This window comes from Phyllobates terribilis, unplaced genomic scaffold (genome assembly GCF_046119375.1).
Source record: "Phyllobates terribilis strain yellow unplaced genomic scaffold, ASM4611937v1 Scaffold_1651__1_contigs__length_237130, whole genome shotgun sequence".
NCBI lineage: Eukaryota > Metazoa > Chordata > Amphibia > Anura > Dendrobatidae > Phyllobates > Phyllobates terribilis.
In genome coordinates, this window is record NW_027364411.1 from 52,011 (window position 1) to 65,330 (window position 13,320).

The window sequence follows — 13,320 nt, forward strand, 5'->3', positions numbered from 1 at the left end:
GAGAGGTACTGTGCAGTGTATATATACAGGAGGAGTGGTACTGTGCAGTGTATATATACAGGAGGAGTGGTACTGTGCAGTGTATATATACAGGAGGAGCTGTACTGTGCAGTGTATATATACAGGAGGAGCTGTACTGTGCAGTGTATATATACAGGAGGAGTGGTACTGTGCAGTGTATATATACAGGAGGAGTGGTACTGTGCAGTGTATATATACAGGAGGAGTGGTACTGTGCAGTGTATATATACAGGAGGAGTGGTACTGTGCAGTGTATATATACAGGAGGAGTGGTACTGTGCAGTGTATATATACAGGAGGAGTGGTACTGTGCAGTGTATATATACAGGAGGAGTGGTACTGTGCAGTGTATATATACAGGAGGAGTGGTACTGTGCAGTGTATATATACAGGAGGAGTGGTACTGTGCAGTGTATATATACAGGAGGAGCTGTACTGTGCAGTATATATACAGGAGGAGCTGTACTGTGCAGTGTATATATACAGGAGGAGTGGTACTGTGCAGTATATATACAGGAGGAGCTGTACTGTGCAGTGTATATATACAGGAGGAGCTGTACTGTGCAGTGTATATATACAGGAGGAGCTGTACTGTGCAGTATATATACAGGAGGAGCTGTACTGTGCAGTGTATATATACAGGAGGAGTGGTACTGTGCAGTGTATATATATATACAGGAGGAGTGGTACTGTGCAGTGTATATATACAGGACAGGAGGAGTGGTACTGTGCAGTGTATATATACAGGACAGGAGGAGTGGTACTGTGCAGTGTATATATACAGGACAGGAGGAGTGGTACTGTGCAGTGTATATATACAGGACAGGAGGAGTGGTACTGTGCAGTGTAGATATACAGGACAGGAGGAGTGGTACTGTGCAGTGTATATATACAGGACAGGAGGAGTGGTACTGTGCAGTGTATATATACAGGAGGAGTGGTACTGTGCAGGGTATATATACAGGAGGAGCGGTACTGTGCAGTGTATATATACAGGAGGAGTGGTACTGTGCAGTGTATATATACAGGAGGAGTGGTACTGTGCAGTGTATATATACAGGAGGAGTGGTACTGTGCAGTGTATATATACAGGAGGAGTGGTACTGTGCAGTATATATACAGGAGGAGCTGTACTGTGCAGTGTATATATACAGGAGGAGTGGTACTGTGCAGTGTATATATATATACAGGAGGAGTGGTACTGTGCAGTGTATATATACAGGACAGGAGGAGTGGTACTGTGCAGTGTATATATACAGGACAGGAGGAGTGGTACTGTGCAGTGTATATATACAGGACAGGAGGAGTGGTACTGTGCAGTGTATATATATAGGACAGGAGGAGTGGTACTGTGCAGTGTATATATACTGGAGGAGTGGTACTGTGCAGTGTATATATACAGGACAGGAGGAGTGGTACTGTGCAGTGTATATATACAGGAGGAGCTGTACTGTGCAGTGTATATATACAGGACTGGAGGAGTGGTACTGTGCAGTGTATATATACAGGAGGAGTGGTACTGTGCAGTGTATATACAGGAGGAGTGGTACTGTGCAGTGTATATATACAGGACAGGAGGAGTGGTACTGTGCAGTGTATATATACAGGAGGAGTGGTACTGTGCAGTGTACAGTCATGGCCAAAAGTTTTGAGAATGACACCAAAATTATATTTTCACATGATCTGCTGGCCTCTGGTTTTTATTAGTGTTTGTCTGATGTTTATATCACATACAGAAATATAATTGCAATAATATTATGAGGACCAATAGGTTATATTGACAGTTAGAATGAGTTAATGCTGCAAGTCAATATTTGCAGTGTTGCCCCTTCTTCTTCAAGACCTCTGTAATTCTCCCTGGCTGCTCTCAATCAACTTTTGGACCAAATCCTGACTGATAGCAGTCCATTCTTGCATAATCAATGCTTGCATTTTGCCAGAATTTGTTGGTTTTTGTTTGTCCACCCGTCTCTTGATGATTGACCACAAGTTCTCAATGGGATTAAGATCTGGGGAGTTTCCAGGCCATGGACCCAAAATCTCTATGTTTTGTTCCATGAGCCATTTAGTTATCACCTTTGCTTTATGGCAAGGTGCTCCATCATGCTGGAAAAGGCATTGTTGGGCGCCAAACTGCTCTTGGACGGTTGGGAGAAGTTGCTCTTGGAGGACATTCTGGTACCATTCTTTATTCATGGCTGTGTTTTTAGGCAAGACTGTGAGTGAGCCGATTCCCTTGGCTGAGAAGCAACCCCACACATGAATGGTTTCAGGATGCTTTACTGTTGGCATGAGACAAGACTGGTGGTAGCGCTCACCTCTTCTTCTCCGAATAAGCTGTTTTCCAGATGTCTCAAACAATCGAAAAGGGGATTCATCAGAGAAAATGACTTTGACCCAGTCCTCAGCAGTCCACTCCCTGTACCTTTTGCAGAATATCAGTCGGTCCCTGATGTTTTTTCTGGAGAGAAGTGGCTTCTTTGCTGCCCTCCTTGAAACCAGCACTTGCTCAAAGAGTCTCCGCCTCACAGTGCGTGCAGAAGCACTCACACCAGCCTGCTGCCATTCCTGAGCAAGCTCGGCACTGCTGGTAGTCCGATCCCGCAGCTGAAACAGTTTTAAGATACGGTCCTGGCGCTTGCTGGTCTTTCTTGGGCGCCCTGGAGCCTTTTTGACAACAATGGAAGCTCTCTCCTTGAAGTTCTTGATGATGCGATAGATTGTTGACTGAGGTGCAATCTTTGTAGCTGCGATACTCTTCCCTGTTAGGCCATTTTTGTGCAGTGCAATGATGGCTGCACGTGTTTCTTTAGAGATAACCATGGTTAACTGAAGAGAAACAATGATACCAAGAACCAGCCTCCTTTTAAAGTGTCTAGTGATGTCATTCTTACTTAATCATGACTGATTGATCGCCAGCCCTGTCCTCATCAACGCCCACACCTGTGTTAATGGATCAATCACTAAAACGATGTTAGCTGCTCCTTTTAAGGCAGGACTGCAATGATGTTGAAATGTGTTTTGGGGGTTAAAGTTCATTTTCTGGGTAAATATTGACTTTGCAAGTACAGTAATTGCTGTTAAGCTGATCACTCTTTCACATTCAGGAGTATATGCAAATTGCCATTACAAAAAATGAAGCAGTAAACTTTGGAAAAATTACTATTTGTCTCATTCTCAATACTTTTGGCCATGACTGTATATATACAGGAGGAGTGGTACTGTGCAGTGTATATATACAGGAAGAGTGGTACTGTGCAGTGTATATATACAGGACAGGAGGAGTGGTACTGTGCAGTGTATATATACAGGAGGAGTGGTACTGTGCAGTGTATATATACAGGACAGGAGGAGTGATACTGTGCAGTGTATATATACAGGAAGAGTGGTACTGTGCAGTGTATATATACAGGACAGGAGGAGTGGTACTGTGCAGTGTATATATACAGGAGGAGTGGTACTGTGCAGTGTATATATACAGGAGGAGTGGTACTGTGCAGTGTATATACAGGAGGAGTGGTACTGTGCAGTGTATATATATATAGGACAGGAGGAGTGGTACTGTGCAGTGTATATATACAGGACAGGAGGAGTGGTACTGTGCAGTGTATATATACAGGACAGGAGGAGTGGTACTGTGCAGTGTATATATACAGGACAGGAGGAGTAGTACTGTGCAGTGTATATATACAGGACAGGAGGAGTGGTACTGTGCAGTGTATATATACAGGACAGGAGGAGTGGTACTGTGCAGTGTATATATACAGGACAGGAGGAGTGGTACTGTGCAGTGTATATATACAGGAGGAGTGGTACTGTGCAGTGTATATATACAGGAGGAGTGGTACTGTGCAGTGTATATATACAGGGGGAGTGGTACTGTGCAGTGTATATATACAGGACAGGAGGAGTGGTACTGTGCAGTGTATATATACAGGACAGGAGGAGTGGTACTGTGCAGTGTATATATACAGGACAGGTGGAGTGGTACTGTGCAGTGTATATATACAGGACAGGAGGAGTGGTACTGTGCAGTGTATATATACAGGACAGGAGGAGTGGTACTGTGCAGTGTATATATACAGGACAGGAGGAGTGGTACTGTGCAGTGTATATATACAGGACAAGAGGAGTGGTACTGTGCAGTGTATATATACAGGAGGAGTGGTACAGTGCAGTGTATATATACAGGAGGAGTGGTACTGTGCAGTGTATATATACAGGAGGAGTGGTACTGTGCAGTGTATATATACAGGAGGAGTGGTACTGTGCAGTGTATATATACAATACAGACCAAAAGTTTGGACACACCTTCTCATTTAAAGATTTTTCTGTATTTTCCTGACTATGATAATTGTACATTCACACTGAAGGCATCAAAACTATGAATTAACACATGTGGAATTATATACTTAACAAAAAAGTGTGAAACTACTGAAAATATGTCTTATATTCTAGGGTCTTCACAGTAGCCCCCTTTTGCTTTGATGACTGCTTTGCACACTCTTGGCATTCTCTTGATGAGCTTCAAGAGGTAGTCACCGGAAATGGTTTTCACTTCACAGGTGTGCCCTGTCAGGTTTAATGAGTGGGATTTCTTGCCTTATAAATGGGGTTGGGACCATCAGTTGTGTTGTGCAGAAGTCTGGTGGATACACAGCTGATAGTCCTACTGAATAGACTGTTAGAATTTGTATTATGGCAAGAAAACATCAGCTAAGTAAAGAAAAACGAGTGGCCATCATTACTTTAAGAAATGAAGGTTAGTCAGTCCGAAAAATTGGGAAAACTTTGAAAGTGTCCCCAAGTGTAGTTGCAAAAGCCATCAAGCGCTACAAAGAAACTGGCTCACATGAGGACCGCCCCAGGAAAGGAAGACCAAGAGTCACCTCTGCTTCTGAGGATAAGTTTATCCGAGTCACCAGCCTCAGAAATCGCAGGAACTCCTTCAAGATTGTTGGAAGACCATTTCCGGTGACTACCTCTTGAAGCTCATCAAGAGAATGCCAAGAGTGTGCAAAGCAGTCATCAAAGCAAAAGGTGGCTACTGTGAAGACCCTAGAATATAAGACATATTTTCAGCTGTTTCACACTTTTTTGTTAAGTATATAATTCCACATGTGTTAATTCATAGTTTTGATGCCTTCAGTGTGAATGTACAATTATCATAGTCATGAAAATACAGAAAAATCTTTAAATCAGAAGGTGTGTCCAAACTTTTGGTCTGTACTGTAATGTCACCCCCCCTATGTCATACATACATGTCCCCCCCTATGTCACACATACATGTCACCTCCTATATGTCACACATACATGTCTCCCTCGTATACGTCACCCATACAGATCACTAATCCTCCATTTGCACTGACAATGAGAAGAATCTGAGTTTGGATGGATGTGTGGCACTGGATCTCGGGGCAGGACGAGTTAATCATTACTGATACCTGATTACAACAGCTGTGGGGAGCTCATCCTGGTGCAGACCCTGCATGGAGCCAGCACAGCCGCACAGGTAAGGACTCCTCCTTACTTATATGATTGGAGACATTTGGAGGCTCCATAATCTGGGGGGTTCAGGGGCGGCCCACCAAAGGTGGAGGGCAACGGCTCCTTCTAATTATCTTTGCCCTGACCCTGGAAGGTGATGAGCGTCAAAGCTCACAATTATTGGGCGGATGTTTTGGGTGGGCTCTTTACTGAGGGGCCCCTGTACTGTTCCAGTATCTTCAGCTGGGACCCTCCAGAATTGGGAACTGGGGGAGCAATAAGAATGGCGCACCTAAGAGCAGGACTGAGACACAGAGGAGAGTGGTGGGCGCTCCAGAGCCGGTAGCTCTACTCTGCGAAATCAGAGAAGTCCCACCACTCCCGGAGGGTGAGACCTCCTGTCTGTGTTATATCAGCCCGTCCCCAGCTTTCCGCAGCAGGAGCTCTACCGATCACGTTTTGATGTGACTGATTTATGTCCACCTCTTCGCCTTTATTCCACACACACGTCACCTATACTTTTGGGCGATATGTTGATTGTCACAGAATTGCCCGCTGTCAGTTTATCACCATGGCCGTCTTCCTTCTGGATTATCAAATCCTCACAACAGCTAAAGAGGAATGCACACAGCGAGATAACCTGCAGAGACGGAGGCGCTACTACAGCTGATACAGGGAAACATTGCGGGGCAACAGGCGGAGGATTCTTAGAGGAAAGGCCCCTCGGTATAGTACAAAATGGCTATTTTCCAGGATGTGTCCTCAGTCCTAGGGCTTCACCCCGGGATGTGTCCTCAGTCCTAGAGATTCACCCCGGGATGTGTCCTCAGTCCTGGCGCTTCACCCCGGGATGTGTCCTCAGTCCTGGCGCTTCACCCCGGGATGTGTCCTCAGTCCTGGCGCTTCACCCCGGGATGTGTCCTCAGTCCTGGCGCTTCACCCCGGGATGTGTCCTCAGTCCTGGCGCTTCACCCCGGGATGTGTCCTCAGTCCTAGGGCTTTACCCCAGGATGTGTCCACAGTCCTAGCGCTTCACCCCGGGATGTGTCCTCAGTCCTAGAGCTTCACCCCGGGATGTGTCCTCAGTCCTAGAGCTTCACCCCGGGATGTGTCCTCAGTCCTAGCGCTTCACCCCGGGATGTGTCCTCAGTCTTAGGGCTTCACCCCGGGATGTGTCCTCAGTCCTAGCACTTCACCCCAGGATGTGTCCTCAGTCCTAGCGCTTCACCCAGGGATGTGTCCTCAGTCCTAGCGCTTCACCCCGGGATGTGTCCTCAGTCCTAATGATTCACCCCGGGATGTGTCCTCAGTCCTAGCGCTTCACCCCGGGATGTGTCCTCAGTCCTAGCGCTTCACCCCGGGATGTGTCCTCAGTCCTGGCGCTTCACCCCGGGATGTGTCCTCAGTCCTAGTGCTTCACCCCGGGATGTGTCCTCAGCCCTAGTGCTTCACTCCGGGATGTGTCCTCAGTCCTGGCGCTTCACCCCGGGATGTGTCCTCAGTCCTAGCGCTTCACCCCGGAATGTGTCCTCAGTCCTGGCGCTTCACCCCGGGATGTGTCCTCAGTCCTGGCGCTTCACCCCGGCATGTGTCCTCAGTCCTGGCGTTTCACCCCGGGATGTGTCCTCAGTTCTGGCGCTTCACCCCGAGATGTGTCCTCAGTCCTAGAGATTCACCCTGGGATGTGTCCTCAGTCCTAGCGCTTCACCCCGGGATGTGTCCTCAGTCCTAGCGCTTCACCCCGGGATGTGTCCTCAGTCCTAGCGCTTCACCCCGGGATGTGTCCTCAGTCCTAATGATTCACCCCGGGATGTGTCCTCAGTCCTAGCGCTTCACCCCGGGATGTGTCCTCAGTCCTAGAGCTTCACCCCGGGATGTGTCCTCAGCCCTAGCGTTTCACCCGGGGATGTGTCCTCAGTCCTGGCGCTTCACCCCGGGATGTGTCCTCAGTCCTAGCGTTTCACCCGGGGATGTGTCCTCAGTCCTAGCGCTTCACCCCGGGATGTGTTCTCAGTCCTGGCGTTTCACCCCGGGATGTGTCCTCAGTCCTAGCGTTTCACCCCGGGATGTGTCCTCAGTCCTAGCGTTTCACCCCGGGATGTGTCCTCAGTCCTAGCGATTCACCCCAGGATGTGTCCTCAGTCCTGGCGCTTCACCCCGGGATGTGTCCTCAGTCCTAGGGCTTTACGCCGGGATGTGTCCACAGTCCTAGCGCTTCACCCCGGGATGTGTCTTCAGTCCTAGGGCTTCACCCCCGGATGTGTCCTCAGTCCTAGCGCTTCACCCCGGGATGTGTCCTCAGTCCTGGCGCTTCACCCCGGGATGTGTCCTCAGTCCTAGGGCTTTACCCCGGGATGTGTCCACAGTCCTAGCGCTTCACCCTGGGATGTGTCTTCAGTCCTAGGGCTTCACCCCAGGATGTGTACTCAGTCCTAGCACTTCACCCCGGGATGTGTCCTCAGTCCTAGTGCTTCACCCCGGGATGTGTCCTCAGTCCTAGAGCTTCACCCCGGGATGTGTCCTCAGTCCTAGCGCTTCACCCCGGGATGTGTCCTCAGTCTTAGGGCTTCACCCCGGGATGTGTCCTCAGTCCTAGCACTTCACCCCGGGATGTGTCCTCAGTCCTAGCGCTTCACCCAGGGATGTGTCCTCAGTCCTAGCGCTTCACCCCGGGATGTGTCCTCAGTCCTAATGATTCACCCCGGGATGTGTCCTCAGTCCTAGCGCTTCACCCCGGGATGTGTCCTCAGTCCTAGCGCTTCACCCCGGGATGTGTCCTCAGTCCTGGCGCTTCACCCCGGGATGTGTCCTCAGTCCTAATGATTCACCCCGGGATGTGTCCTCAGTCCTAGTGCTTCACCCCGGGATGTGTCCTCAGCCCTAGTGCTTCACCCCGGGATGTGTCCTCAGTCCTGGCGCTTCACCCCGGGATGTGTCCTCAGTCCTAGCGCTTCACCCCGGGATGTGTCCTCAGTTCTGGCGCTTCACCCCGAGATGTGTCCTCAGTCCTAGAGATTCACCCTGGGATGTGTCCTCAGTCCTAGCGCTTCACCCCGGGATGTGTCCTCAGTCCTAGCGCTTCACCCCGGGATGTGTCCTCAGTCCTAATGATTCACCCCGGAATGTGTCCTCAGTCCTAGCGCTTCACCCCGGGATGTGTCCTCAGTCCTAGAGCTTCACCCCGGGATGTGTCCTCAGCCCTAGCGTTTCACCCGGGGATGTGTCCTCAGTCCTGGCGCTTCACCCCGGGATGTGTCCTCAGTCCTAGCGTTTCACCCGGGGATGTGTCCTCAGTCCTAGCGCTTCACCCCGGGATGTGTTCTCAGTCCTGGCGTTTCACCCCGGGATGTGTCCTCAGTCCTAGCGTTTCACCCCGGGATGTGTCCTCAGTCCTAGCGTTTCACCCCAGGATGTGTCCTCAGTCCTGACGCTTCACCCCGGGATGTGTCCTCAGTCCTAGCGATTCACCCCGGGATGTGTCCTCAGTCCTAGCGCTTCACCCAGGGATGTGTCCTCAGTCCTAATGATTCACCCCGGGATGTGTCCTCAGTCCTAGCGCTTCACCCCGGGATGTGTCCTCAGTCCTAGCGATTCACCCCGGGATGTGTCCTCAGTCCTAGCGCTTCACCCAGGGATGTGTCCTCAGTCCTAATGATTCACCCCGGGATGTGTCCTCAGTCCTAGCGCTTCACCCCGGGATGTTTTCTCAGCCCTGGCGCTTCATCCCGGGATGTGTCCTCAGTCCTAGCGTTTCACCCCGGGATGTGTCCTCAGTCCTAGCGTTTCACCCCGGGATGTGTCCTCAGTACTAGCGATTCACCCCAGGATGTGTCCTCAGTCCTGGCGCTTCACCCCGGGATGTGTCCTCAGTCCTAGCGATTCACCCCGGGATGTGTCCTCAGTCCTAGCGCTTCACCCAGGGATGTGTCCTCAGTCCTAGCGCTTCACCCAGGGATGTGTCCTCAGTCCTAATGATTCACCCCGGGATGTGTCCTCAGTCCTAGCGCTTCACCCCGGGATGTGTCCTCAGTCCTAGCGATTCACCCCGGGATGTGTCCTCAGTCCTAGCGCTTCACCCCGGGATATGTCCTCAGTCCTAGCGCTTCACCCAGGGATGTGTCCTCAGTCCTAATGATTCACCCCGGGATGTGTCCTCAGTCCTAGCACTTCACCCCAGGATATGTCCTCAGTCCTAGGGCTTCACGTCGGGATGTGTCCTCAGTCCTGGCGCTTCACCCCGGGATGTGTCCTCAGTCCTGGCGCTTCACCCTGGGATGTGTCCTCAGTCCTAGCGCTTCACCCCGGGATGTGTCCTCAGTCCTAGCGCTTCACCCTGGGATGTGTCCTCAGTCCTGGCGCTACACCCCGGGATGTGTCCTCAGTCCTAGCGCTTCACCCAGGGATGTGTCCTCAGTCCTAATGATTCACCCCGGGATGTGTCCTCAGTCCTAGCGCTTCACCCCGGGATGTTTTCTCAGCCCTGGCGCTTCATCCCGGGATGTGTCCTCAGTCCTAGCGTTTCACCCCGGGATGTGTCCTCAGTCCTAGCGTTTCACCCCGGGATGTGTCCTCAGTACTAGCGATTCACCCCAGGATGTGTCCTCAGTCCTGGCGCTTCACCCCGGGATGTGTCCTCAGTCCTAGCGATTCACCCCGGGATGTGTCCTCAGTCCTAGCGCTTCACCCAGGGATGTGTCCTCAGTCCTAGCGCTTCACCCAGGGATGTGTCCTCAGTCCTAATGATTCACCCCGGGATGTGTCCTCAGTCCTAGCGCTTCACCCCGGGATGTGTCCTCAGTCCTAGCGATTCACCCCGGGATGTGTCCTCAGTCCTAGCGCTTCACCCCGGGATATGTCCTCAGTCCTAGCGCTTCACCCAGGGATGTGTCCTCAGTCCTAATGATTCACCCCGGGATGTGTCCTCAGTCCTAGCACTTCACCCCAGGATATGTCCTCAGTCCTAGGGCTTCACGTCGGGATGTGTCCTCAGTCCTGGCGCTTCAACCCGGGATGTGTCCTCAGTCCTGGCGCTTCACCCCGGGATGTGTCCTCAGTCCTGGCGCTTCACCCCGGGATGTGTCCTCAGTCCTAGGGCTTTACCCCAGGATGTGTCCACAGTCCTAGCGCTTCACCCCGGGATGTGTCTTCAGTCCTAGGGCTTCACCCCAGGATGTGTCCTCAGTCCTAACACTTCACCCCGGGATGTGTCCTCAGTCCTAGTGCTTCACCCCGGGATGTGTCCTCAGTCCTAGAGCTTCACCCCGGGATGTGTCCTCAGTCCTAGCGCTTCACCCCGGGATGTGTCCTCAGTCCTAGCGCTTCACCCCGGGATGTGTCCTCAGTCCTAATGATTCACCCCGGGATGTGTCCTCAGTCCTAGCGCTTCACCCCGGGATGTGTCCTCAGTCCTAGCGCTTCACCCCGGGATGTGTCCTCAGTCCTGGCGCTTCACCCCGGGATGTGTCCTCAGTCCTAGCGCTTCACCCCGGGATGTGTCCTCAGTCCTGGCGCTTCACCCCGGGATGTGTCCTCAGTCCTGGCGCTTCACCCAGGCATGTGTCCTCAGTCCTGGCGCTTCACCCCGGGATGTGTCCTCAGTTCTGGCGCTTCACCCCGAGATGTGTCCTCAGTCCTAGAGATTCACCCTGGGATGTGTCCTCAGTCCTAGCGCTTCACCCCGGGATGTGTCCTCAGTCCTAGCGCTTCACCCCGGGATGTGTCCTCAGTCCTAGCGCTTCACCCCGGGATGTGTCCTCAGTCCTAATGATTCACCCCGGGATGTGTCCTCAGTCCTAGCGCTTCACCCCGGGATGTGTCCTCAGTCCTAGAGCTTCACCCCGGGATGTGTCTTCAGCCCTAGCGTTTCACCCGGGGATGTGTCCTCAGTCCTGGCGCTTCACCCCGGGATGTGTCCTCAGTCCTAGCGTTTCACCCGGGGATGTGTCCTCAGTCCTAGCGCTTCACCCCGGGATGTGTTCTCAGTCCTGGCGTTTCACCCCGGGATGTGTCCTCAGTCCTAGCGTTTCACCCCGGGATGTGTCCTCAGTCCTAGCGATTCACCCCAGGATGTGTCCTCAGTCCTGGCGCTTCACCCCGGGATGTGTCCTCAGTCCTAGCGATTCACCCCGGGATGTGTCCTCAGTCCTAGCGCTTCACCCAGGGATGTGTCCTCAGTCCTAACGATTCACCCCGGGATGTGTCCTCAGTCCTAGCGCTTCACCCCGGGATGTGTCCTCAGTCCTAGCGATTCACCCCGGGATGTGTCCTCAGTCCTAGCGCTTCACCCAGGGATGTGTCCTCAGTCCTAATGATTCACCCCGGGATGTGTCCTCAGTCCTAGCGCTTCACCCCGGGATGTGTTCTCAGCCCTGGCGCTTCACCCCGGGATGTGTCCTCAGTCCTAGCGTTTCACCCCGGGATGTGTCCTCAGTCCTAGCGTTTCACCCCGGGATGTGTCCTCAGTACTAGCGATTCACCCCAGGATGTGTCCTCAGTCCTGGCGCTTCACCCCGGGATGTGTCCTCAGTCCTAGCGCTTCACCCCGGGATATGTCCTCAGTCCTAGCGCTTCACCCAGGGATGTGTCCTCAGTCCTAATGATTCACCCCGGGATGTGTCCTCAGTCCTAGCACTTCACCCCAGGATATGTCCTCAGTCCTAGGGCTTCACGTCGGGATGTGTCCTCAGTCCTGGCGCTTCACCCCGGGATGTGTCCTCAGTCCTGGCGCTTCACCCCGGGATGTGTCCTCAGTCCTGGCGCTTCACCCCGGGATGTGTCCTCAGTCATAGGGCTTTACCCCAGGATGTGTCCACAGTCCTAGCGCTTCACCCCGGGATGTGTCTTGAGTCCTAGGGCTTCACCCCAGGATGTGTCCTCAGTCCTAACACTTCACCCCGGGATGTGTCCTCAGTCCTAGTGCTTCACCCCGGGATGTGTCCTCAGTCCTAGTGCTTCACCCCGGGATGTGTCCTCAGTCCTAGAGCTTCACCCCGGGATGTGTCCTCAGTCCTAGCGCTTCACCCCGGGATGTGTCCTCAGTCTTAGGGCTTCACCCCGGGATGTGTCCTCAGTCCTAGCACTTCACCCCAGGATGTGTCCTCAGTCCTAGCGCTTCACCCAGGGATGTGTCCTCAGTCCTAGCGCTTCACCCTAGGATGTGTCCTCAGTCCTAATGATTCACCCGGGGATGTGTCCTCAGTCCTAGCGCTTCACCCCGGGATGTGTCCTCAGTCCTAGCGCTTCACCCCGGGATGTGTCCTCAGTCCTGGCGCTTCACCCCGGGATGTGTCCTCAGTCCTAGTGCTTCACCCCGGGATGTGTCCTCAGCCCTAGTGCTTCACCCCGGGATGTGTCCTCAGTCCTGGCGCTTCACCCCGGGATGTGTCCTCAGTCCTAGCGCTTCACCCCGGGATGTGTCCTCAGTCCTGGCGCTTCACCCCGGGATGTGTCCTCAGTCCTGGCGCTTCACCCCGGCATGTGTCCTCAGTCCTGGCGCTTCACCCCGGGATGTGTCCTCAGTTCTGGCGCTTCACCCCGAGATGTGTCCTCAGTCCTAGAGATTCACCCTGGGATGTGTCCTCAGTCCTAGCGCTTCACCCCGGGATGTGTCCTCAGTACTAGCGCTTCACCCCGGGATGTGTCCTCAGTCCTAGCGCTTCACCCCGGGATGTGTCCTCAGTCCTAATGATTCACCCCGGGATGTGTCCTCAGTCCTAGCGCTTCACCCCGGGATGTGTCCTCAGTCCTAGAGCTTCACCCCGGGATGTGTCCTCAGCCCTAGCGTTTCACCCGGGGATGTGTCCTCAGTACTGG

The 13,320-nt window shown here is 52.7% G+C and overlaps 1 protein-coding gene across 1 annotated transcript in view; it reads left to right on the forward strand.

The window, feature by feature from the left end:
* LOC141245017 (solute carrier organic anion transporter family member 1B3-like) overlaps positions 1–13,320 on the forward strand; it is a gene marked incomplete at its 3' end in the record, with an annotated part of 189,796 nt that overhangs the window by 28,685 nt on the left and 147,791 nt on the right. Inside the window, exon 2 of the mRNA XM_073669030.1 lies at positions 5,365–5,533. The remainder of the gene's footprint in view (positions 1–5,364; positions 5,534–13,320) is intronic.